The sequence below is a fragment of the Ranitomeya variabilis genome, chromosome 5, assembly GCF_051348905.1.
Source record: "Ranitomeya variabilis isolate aRanVar5 chromosome 5, aRanVar5.hap1, whole genome shotgun sequence".
In the NCBI taxonomy this organism is placed as follows: domain Eukaryota; kingdom Metazoa; phylum Chordata; class Amphibia; order Anura; family Dendrobatidae; genus Ranitomeya; species Ranitomeya variabilis.
The window spans coordinates 287,175,844-287,186,305 of NC_135236.1; positions in this window are offsets into that span (position 1 = coordinate 287,175,844).

Sequence of the window (10,462 nt, forward strand, 5' to 3'; positions counted from 1 at the left end):
AGCACATAGTCCTTAGTATCCTTCAGGCAAGTTGGCCACCAGAAAAATCGGCTCAGGAACTCTTGCGTCTTCTGTACCCCCCTATGACCAGCCAACTTGGAGTCATGTACCAACTTGAGGATCTGTAGACTTACGGCCTCAGGAATGTAGATGCGTTGATCACGGAACCACAAGCCTCCCCTAAGGGCAAGATTGATATCCACAGGTGGGTTAGCAAGAAATACATCACCATCATAGGCCTCCTTGATCCTTGTCCATAGATCTGAATCATGGATTACTCCGATGAAGCTGGCATCCGAAAGAATGGTCTTGAACGGGGCTCCAGGTACGGAATCTGCAGAATGGATTCGGGACAAGGCATCAGCCTTCCCATTACGTGAACCTGGACGGTACGAAATAATAAAGTTAAATTGGTTTAAAAATAAGTTCCACCGAGCCTGACGTGGAGACAGACATTTAGCAGATGTGAGGAACTCCAAATTGCGATGATCGGTGAGCACTACGATCTGTTGTGCGGCCCCTTGCAGATGGTGTCTCCATTCCTTAAAGGCTGCAATAATCGCTAGGAGTTCCTTATCTCTCACATCGTAGTTCCTTTCTGCAGGGGTAAGTGTACGAGAAAAGAAAGCACAAGGATGTAATAGAGCCTTCTCTCCAGTTCTCTGAGAGAGAATGGCTCCCAGTGCCCAATCAGAAGCGTCCACCTCCACGATGAAAGGAAGTGCTGGGTCTGGATGAATCAAAAGCGGAGCTGAGGTAAAACAAGACTTAAGCCGATCAAAAGCCTCCTGAGCCTGTGAAGACCACTTAAAGGATCTTTCCTTCTTAGTCAGAGAAGTGATGGGACGGACAATCTCTGAAAAATTTCTTATGAAACGTCTATAAAAATTTGCAAAGCCGATAAAGCGTTGAACCTCCTTAATGTTCTTAGGCACCAGCCAATCCAGGATTGCTTGAATCTTACTGGATTCCATGTTTATCCCCTGAGGAGAGATGACATAACCTAAGAACTGAATTTCTGAACGATGAAACTCACATTTCTCCGGCTTGATATAAAGATGGTTCTCTTGCAAACGCTTCAAAACCATCTTGACGTGTTCTTGATGCTCCTGTAGAGAGTCAGAAAAAATTAGAATGTCATCCAGATAGATTACAACAAACTGGTCCAGTAAATCTCTAAAAATATCATTGGCGAGATGTTGAAACATTGCTGGGGCATTGCACAGCCCAAAAGGCATCACCAAGTACTCAAAATGTCCATACCGACATCTGAATGCCGTCTTCCATTCATCACCTGGTCGGATACGTATCAGATTATACGCCCCGCGAAGATCCAATTTAGAGAATACCTTGGCAGGACGGATTCTTTCCAACAGTTCTGGAATCAAAGGCAAGGGATAACGATTCCGGATGGTCACCTTATTGAGTTCCCGATAGTCGATGCAGGGTCTTAGGGTCCCATCCTTCTTCTTTACAAAAAAAATAGGTGCCCCTGCTGGTGAGGAAGAAGGACGTATAAAGCCTTTAGCCAAATTTTCGTCAATATATTCTTTCAAAGCTTGGAGCTAAGGAGCTGCCAAAGGGTAGACGTTACTGAAAGGAATGGCTGCCCCTGGAAGCAGTTCAATGGGACAATCATAATCCTTATGTGGAGGAAGCTGGTCTGCCTTCGTCTTATCACAGATGTCAGAGTATTCCTTATATACAGCAGGTAAAGTAAATACCGGTTCAGGGGGTTCCGAATCAAGAGACTCCGGAACAGTTTCCGTTACGGCTGAATCACTCCTGGTTGGGAATGTAATCTCCTTGGTCTCCCAGTTGATTGTTGGATTCTGTGAGCGCAGCCAAGGAATGCTTAGAATCACAGGAAAATGAGGAGAAGAAATTACTAAAAATGAGAGTTGCTCCTGATGGTCCGGTTCCAACAAAATGGCAAGCGGTACAGTCTCCTGATCAACAGGCCCAGAAACTAAAGGTGAGCCATCTACCGTTTCCATAGCAATTGGAGAAGCTCTATGCTGGATTTCTATGCCGTGTTTCTTGGCAAATGCAATGTCCATAAAATTACCCCCTGCGCTGGAATCTATCATGGCTGCGCTAGAGATCCACTGTCCAGAACATAAGATTTTAATAGGGAGTGAGCAGTGAGAGTCTTTTACTTTCTGCTCCCTGGAAGGAGTAGTCATAGAGAGAGAATGAAAAACAGCATTCAATGGTAGGCTAAATTCAGAGACATCAGATTCATCGTCATCATTATCATATTCCCCTACCGCTGCTAACACCTTGTTAGGCCGCTTCTGACAGTTGATTAAGAAGTGATCAGATTGGCCGCAATAAAAGCAAAGACTCTCCCAAAGGCGGCGCTCCCCACGTTCATTACTCTCACGTCTCTGCACTGAGTCAATTTGCATAGGCACTACCTCTGTCTCCCGAGTGATTTTACCTGCAGGTTCTTTGGGAGAAGGAATAATTAGACATAAGATTAAATACCGCCAATTTCTCCTGTCTACGCTCAGTAAGGCGAATATCAATGCTTACACAATGTTGAATAAATGTTTCTAGTTCTTGCGGTGACTCAGAGCGGGCTAGTTCATCCTTTATAACACTAGACAGACCTCTCCTAAAAATAGGCAATTGTGCATAAGAATCCCAGTTAGTATCCACAGCTAGCCTTTTAAAATCAGTGGCATATTCAATAACTGAACGTTTACCCTGACGCAAGGACAGTAAGGTGGTCTCAACAGAGGCGCGGCGGTTAGGGTCATCAAACATTAATGCCATGGCAGCCAAAAAATCATCCAATACATTTAAACGTGGATCACGAGACTCGATCATCGGATTCGCCCAGGCGAGTGCTCGTGATGTCAATAGCATAATAATACATAACACTTTAGATCGATCTGTGTGAAAGCGGTCGGCATGCACATCAAAATATAACAAACATTGATTTACAAAACCACAAAATTTATCACGATCACCATTGAATCGGAATGGCGGCAGCTTAGGAGGACTGACTGCCTGCGGCTGTCCCGGGGGTAAGACCACTTGTGTGGCCATCTGAGCACTTAAGTCTTGAAAAGCCTGTCCATACTGGGACTCCATGTTTTTAAATTTATTTTCCTGAGCGTCCATTCGAGTACTCAGATCCTGCAGAGTCTGTCCAAACAACTGCTGATTATGTTCCAAGCCTCCAACCTTACTCTGCAGGCTGCCCATCTCTTTTTGCAGAGATCTCATCATAGAAAACAGTTGTTCAATCTTAGGTTCAGTAGCCATTGTCTCAGCAGATTCCTTATTTGGCTTGTGTATCCTGTAACAATTGTAGTGGAACACTCACGAATCTCTTGGCTTGAGACAAATAAGCAGCAGAACCAAATATAGTGATAAGTCTGTATTTTTCAAACAAACACTGGTGCAAAGCGTGAACAAGTTCAAACACAGAAAATAAAGGTACCTTCACATTAAGCGACGCTGCAGCAATAGCGACAACGATGCCGATCGCTGCAGCGTCGCTGTTTGGTCGCTGGAGAGCTGTCACACAGACCGCTCTCCAGCGACCAACGATGCCGAGGTCCCTGGGTAACCAGGGTAAACATCGGGTTACTAAGCGCAGGGCCGCGCTTAGTAACCCGATGTTTACCCTGGTTACCAGCGTAAAATGTAAAAAAAACAAACAGTACATATTCACATTCGCGTCCCCCGGCGTCCGCTTCGTGCACCGACTGAGCGCCGGCCCTAACAGCAGATCGGTGATGTCACCGCTGTGCTGTACTTTCACTTTCACTTTACGGCGCTCAGTCAGTGTGGGAAGCGGACGCCGGGGGACGCGAATGTGAGTATGTACTGTTTGTTTTTTTTACATTTTACACTGGTAACCAGGGTAAACATCGGGTTACTAAGCGCGGCCCTGCGCTTAGTAACCCGATGTTTACCCTGGTTACCAGTGTAAAACATTGCTGGTATCGTTGCTTTTGGTGTAAAACACGACGATACACGCCGGTCTGACGACCAAATAAAGTTCTGAACTTTGTTCAACGACCAGCGATATCACAGCAGGATCCTGATCGCTGCTGCGTGTCAAACTAAACGATATCGCTAGCCAGGATGCTGCAACGTCACGGATCGCTAGCGATATCGTTTAGTGTGAAGGTACCTTAAGGTGAAATCAGGATAAGTTCCTTGCAGCTCGGCTGCAGGCACAGTCAATATTCAAACGCACAAACGTGGGTGCAGCATGTGCACAACAGTTCAAATGGACGGCAAACTGGGTCCTTCTTAGGAATAATTTATTTGCAGCTTTGCTGCAGGCAAAGTCTTATGTGTTATGACCTGGTGGTTAGGAGCACCCGAAGTGACCTGATGGTTAAAACAGAAAACCTGGGACAAGCTCTGAGGACGTGGTAACTCTACTGACTGCAATCCCTAATCCTATCACACACACTAGAAATAGCCGTGGAGCGTACCTAACTTTCCCTAGACGCCTCTTCACAGCCTAAGAGCTAACTACCCCTAAAGATAGAAATAGTAGCCTACCTTGCCTCAGAGAAATTTCCCAAAGTAAAGGTAGCCCCCACAAATATTAACTGTGAGATAAGAGGGAAGTGACAAACACAGGAATGAAACAGATTTTAGCAAAGGAGGCCGAATCTTCTCTAGAAAGACAGAGGATAGGAAAGGGAACTATGCGGTCAGTATTAAAAACTACAAAAACCACGCAGTGTGCAAAAAGACCTCCACACCGACTCACGGTGTGGAGGTGCAGCTCTGCACCCCCAGAGCTTCCAGCTAGCAAGGAAATATCATAATAGCAGGCTGGACTGGAAACATAGCATGTACTGAAAAATATATTCAAAAACCGATGAACAGCAAATGACTAGCAAGGACTTAGCTTCTGCTGGAGTAGACAGGTCATCTGAGAAATCCAAGAGAGATCTGAACCAGTACTGAGACATTGACAGCTGGCATGAATTAACGACCTGGGCAGAGTTAAATAGGGAAGCCAGCAGCAGCAATAAACGAGGGCAGCTGAGAAAGCCAACCTCAAAGATCAGCAGTTCCACTTAAAGCCACCAGAGGGTGTCCAAGGACAGAACTCACCAAAGTACCATTCACGACCACAGGAGGGAGCCCGAGAACGGAATTCACAACACTTATGGGCGTAGAATCTTCTGGGGAAATGCAGACGATAAGACACAGTTCAAACCAGGGCTGGCAGTTTTAGCAACGAGTCCAGAAGCAGTGCAGAGCTTCAAGTCCAAAACAGTCACATAAACCAGCAGTGAAAATCAAACAAGCTTAGCTGTAGCAGGATGAGCTTACATGTCCAGCAGGTAGGAGAAGAATGCAGAGAAATGCAGGAGAACCTCTGAGAGCTGAGAAGGTTTAGCTGAATAGGTGGAGCCGGAGTATCTGGAGAGGGGAAGTCTCTTGCAGCACAAGCCACGGATTCACGCAAAATACACAAACAAGGAGTATGAAGCAAGCCAGGCTTATAAAGACAGGGAAGTCAGATCACATGAGCAGATTTGAGGCAGCAGACGCCATCTTGGAAAATGGCAATAAAACACCAAAGATAAACAAGGAATCCAGAGTCCTTACACCAGGATGTCACAAGACTCTTTCCGGGATTTGCTTGCTCGCGTCCAAGGAGCCATCCGGAGACAGGACACACAGCTCCGTAGAGTGATTCCACCAGAGGAACATCTCCTGGTTACCTTAAGGTACGTAATAATTCTAAACAAATGCTAGTCATAATTATTGCTGGTCTGACATGTATTCTTTGCATTTTTGTAAATTATTTTTTCTTTCTTACAGGTTTCTTGCAACTGGAGAGAGCTTGTCATGCCTCCATTTCCAGTACCGCCTTGGAATTTCCACCCTGTCCGGAATAGTTTTTGACACCTGCCGGGCTTTATGGACCATTCTCCGTGAAGAATTTATACCCATACCCACGGAGGACATGTGGATGGAAATTGCTGATAAATTTTGGACTGTGTGTGATTTCCCCAACTGTTTGGGTGCGGTGGATGGGAAGCACATCCGGATTATCAAACCAGCCAGAACGGGATCACAGTTCTTCAACTACAAGAAATATTTTTCAGTAGTTCTCATGGCAATAGCCGATGTGGACTGTTGCTTCATTGCCGTGGACATTGGTGCTTTTGGGCGTGGCAACGATTCACAGACTTTTAAAAACTCGAATATGGGCCGACGTGTTTATGGAAAAAATTTTAATTTCCCACAGCCACGACCTCTCCCCAACACTCAAGGCCCACCGATGCCATTTGTAATGGTTGGGGATGAGGCCTTTCAGATGAGTGAAAATCTCCTGAAGCCCTATTCAAGTCGGGACTTGAACCACACAAAACGGATCTATAACTACAGACTAACCAGGGCCCGCAGAACAGTAGAGTGTGCCTTTGGGATTATCGTGTCCAAATGGCGCATTCTAGCAACTGCCATAAATCTAAAAATGGAGACACTGGATGAGGTGGTAAAAGCCTGTGTGGTTCTCCACAATTTCATTCTGGCTAAGGAGGGACCCACCATTGAACTTGATGAACCTGTTGCAAACCCTTTGCCTGATTACCGTCATCACCCGCTGCGGTCAACAGTTGAAGTAGGCCACATGCGGACCCAATTTGCTGCCTTTTTTTATTCAGACCTCGGACGTGTGGAATGGCAGGACAATATGGTGTGAAATGTCCTGTTGGCTTTGGGTGTGTAACAGTTATTTTCAAAATGTTGATAATGTTTGTTTTAATAAAAAAATTCTGTTTTAGTATCTCCACCATGTCTCCCATGTATTTGCTTACACACCACTAACGGTTCTTGGGCTTGGCTGTTGACGTCATTGCGTTCTGACTCGGTTCACCAGTAGGTATTTGAGGCAGACTGTGTAGACGATGGCTGTTTGGTGCCATCACATTCTCAGTATTTGTTCATTACTTAACACCAGTATATAAGCCAAAACCAGGAGTGGTTGTTAAATGCAGAGGTGGTGTTTATATTTTTATTTGACTTTTCCTCACATTGAACCACTCCAGGTTTTGGCTTACCAATAGTAATGTTAAATACTGAGCCAATAATGTCAGTGTGACGGAAGCTTACACAACAGATCAATAGTCATCAAGTCAGGTGTCAGAAATAATGAATTCATGATGCATCAATAAATAGCTCATGAATTTATTTTTTCTGACACAAGTCCTGTTGGGTATAGATATGCCTTGTATCACCTACATCGTACCTTCACTTTGTGTTAAATAGATTTAATGTACAAAGAAGATAAAATGGAGGTAATACAAGGCATTTCTCTACTCTGCAGGTCTGGTGTCATAACTAACGATTTTGTGAAGACACGAACAGTTGAGTATAGTTACAGCTATGTATTCAGCTGTGTATTGCCACCATTTTGTCTTCAGTCTGCGACAAAAAGTCACAGAGTGAAAATACAAGTGTTTTTTTGGGGGGCAACCTCTTTTCTCTATACCAAACACACACAAACCTTCTGTGTTGTACTAACTAACTACTGGAGCTAGGAGGTAGCCCCCCCCAAAATTTTTGGATTTGGCGCACGGTGTGTGTTGCTGGCGTCGAAATACACAATTATCCAAACCTTATTGGGGGAAAAAAACATGAATATTTATTTTAACAAAATAAAAAAAAAAAAAAAAAGTTAACTGCGCCTGCTTGGGGTTGATTGCCGAAATTGGGGGGTGTGGAGCAGTGAGGGCTGGCTAACTATTGACGACGCAGGGGTGGCTGGAAAAGGTGCAATAAAACTACTGGGGTCGGGAAATTCTCATGCAGCATTGGAACGATATTAACCTACAGATTTACCTCATATCTGCAGGTATATAGGGTTATCTGAGGCTACAGGTTCCCCTTAACCCCTGGATTTCTGCTGCAGAGCTGTAGCTTCATGTGGAATCTCATTCAATGTCGCTAATACATGTGGAATCCACAAGCTGTTTCACACAGAATCCACCTCAATATGTCATTTAACAAATATTTTTTCCTGCGACACGGAAAGATTTGACATGTTTCAAATTTCAAATTCCATACTGGCTGTCATTTGTTTGCATGAAAAATTCATAATCTTATCTGTTTGGCCAGTGTTATATTACGGTTCTGAAAATCTGCAGCAAATTTGGAAAGTATGCATGTATCCAACGAATGCACATTTCTTATTGAAATTATTAGAATTCTGATTTCACAAAAAACTATATGAAAACAAAATTAATATATCTGGGAAATTATTTAGAGAACGTCAGCACAATATACACTGCTCAGCATAAATGAGTACGCCCCCTTTTGAAAAGAAAGACTTTAATCAATCATTCTGTCACAGAACAATTTCCAAAATTGTGACGAGACTGAGTTTAATAGAAAATGTTTTATTTCCTAACATGAAAGGTTAATAATATAACTTTAATTACAAAATCTTGAGATTTACTCAAATCAATGGATGCAAAAATTAGTACATCTCACATCAAAAACTACTACATCTAGTATTTTGCATGACCTCCATATTTTGTAAGGACAGCACCAAGTCTTCTAGCCCTGGAATAAACAAGTTGGTAACATATTGCACCATCTATATTTTTCCATTCTTCAAAAACAACCTCTTTTAGAGCCTGGATGATGGATGGAAAGTGAAGCTCAACTTGTTTCCTCAGAATTCTCCATAGGAGTTAGATTGGATTGAGATCGGGAGACATATTTGGCCCTGAATCACTCTCCCCCTATTCTCTGGAAAAGACAGTGGCATTAGATGCATATCTTGGATCATTGTTGTTTTGGAAAAGTGCATGTCTACAAGGGCACAGAGTGATAATAGCATCTTCTGTTTTATTATAGAGCAGTACATCTGTGATGAACCAGGGGGAAAACGGAAGAGATGACACATCAAAGGTAAATAAAAGTCAATAATTCTTTAATTTGTATTAAGTAAAATGACAAACAGGGTATTTAAAACTGACGCGTTTCTGGTTAGTCACTCGTCCTTCGTCCCCCTGGTTCGTCATTGCTGCACTGCACCAGATTGAGACATGGCACCTTTCGGTCCGATCGTCTTGTCTGCATTTGATCTAGCGTGATCAAGCTTCTTCACCCCCCATTTTTCAGTAGATCTGTGAATTCATTATACCATTAATGAAATATAGCTCCCTGATACCCTCAGCACTCTTACAACTCCACATAAGGACATTGCCACCACCATGTTTCACTGCTGGCCGCATGCATTTTTATTTATACTCCTCACCTTTGTGACGCCATACAGTTTTGAGGCCACCATTTCCAAGAGCATTGTCTTTGGTCTCATCAGTCCAGAATATAGCGTCCCTGTAGTCTTTATATTTTTCAGCACGGGCCCCGGCAACTTGGAAACAAGCTTTTTGTGCCTTGGTTTTAGGAGTGGCTTCCTTTATGGATGACATCCATGCATGCCTTTCATCTGCCGTGTACGCTGTATTGTTTCATGGGAAACACTCACCCCGGTGTGTCTTTCGAGTTCCTTATCTAACTGCATTGACTTCTGCATAATTTATTCTCTATGAGACTGCTCTATAGTCGTATTGTGCATTTATGCATTTAGTAGGGCTTAAGGGAATTATTGTGCTTGTTACACATCAAATTTGCAGATGCGTTCACTAATTAGACTTTTGATTAAAAATAGATATAATGCACTATTTTAGAATGTGGTGCTTGAGTAAGGGTTCTGCTCTGTATAAATAGTAATGCAAAGTACTCAGCAATCCAAATTTCGTAAAAAAAAAAAAGATTTTTAATTATAAGGCCTTACTTTACATTACTAATTAGACTTTGGTTAGGGAAACATTAAACTATAATAATGATAATGGTCCTGCCTAGTGACAAGATTATTTTACAGACTTCTGGAGAAAGGCACAATGCCAGCCATTCAAGGGTTAATTCTTTGAAATATTGAGGACTTTATAGCCAATGAAGCATTAGTATTAAATGCCTGTGGTAACTATAGCAACTGTGCTGATGACATAAACACATACATCTATGATATTAAAGAAGATTCCAGAACCACAGGTCGTTCAGCCATATGAGGTGCCGTACTTGATGTGTCTGGAGACCTGGAGCTTCATCACTTCACAATAGGAGGAAGGAGCCAGGTCAGCTATACTGCCTAGCCAACCCGATCAAACTAACCCTAGCAATCATTGGGGTGACAGATGTTGCAGCCAGATCTCCCTCACGTCTGGTACTAGCTGCCTTCACCTTTATGAGTACGGCCTGGAGAGGTCGGATTAGGCTTCTCCATATGGCGCTCGCCCAGGGCACCAGCTTTGACTTTCCCAATTACTGTCTGTTTTCTGCTGATGTAATGTGTAACCTGTGTGACTATGTAATGTCTCTGCTATCATATCTACTGTATAGTGGATGTATATTATGTCTCACTGTAAATATGATACAATGTACAAATTCTGGTACA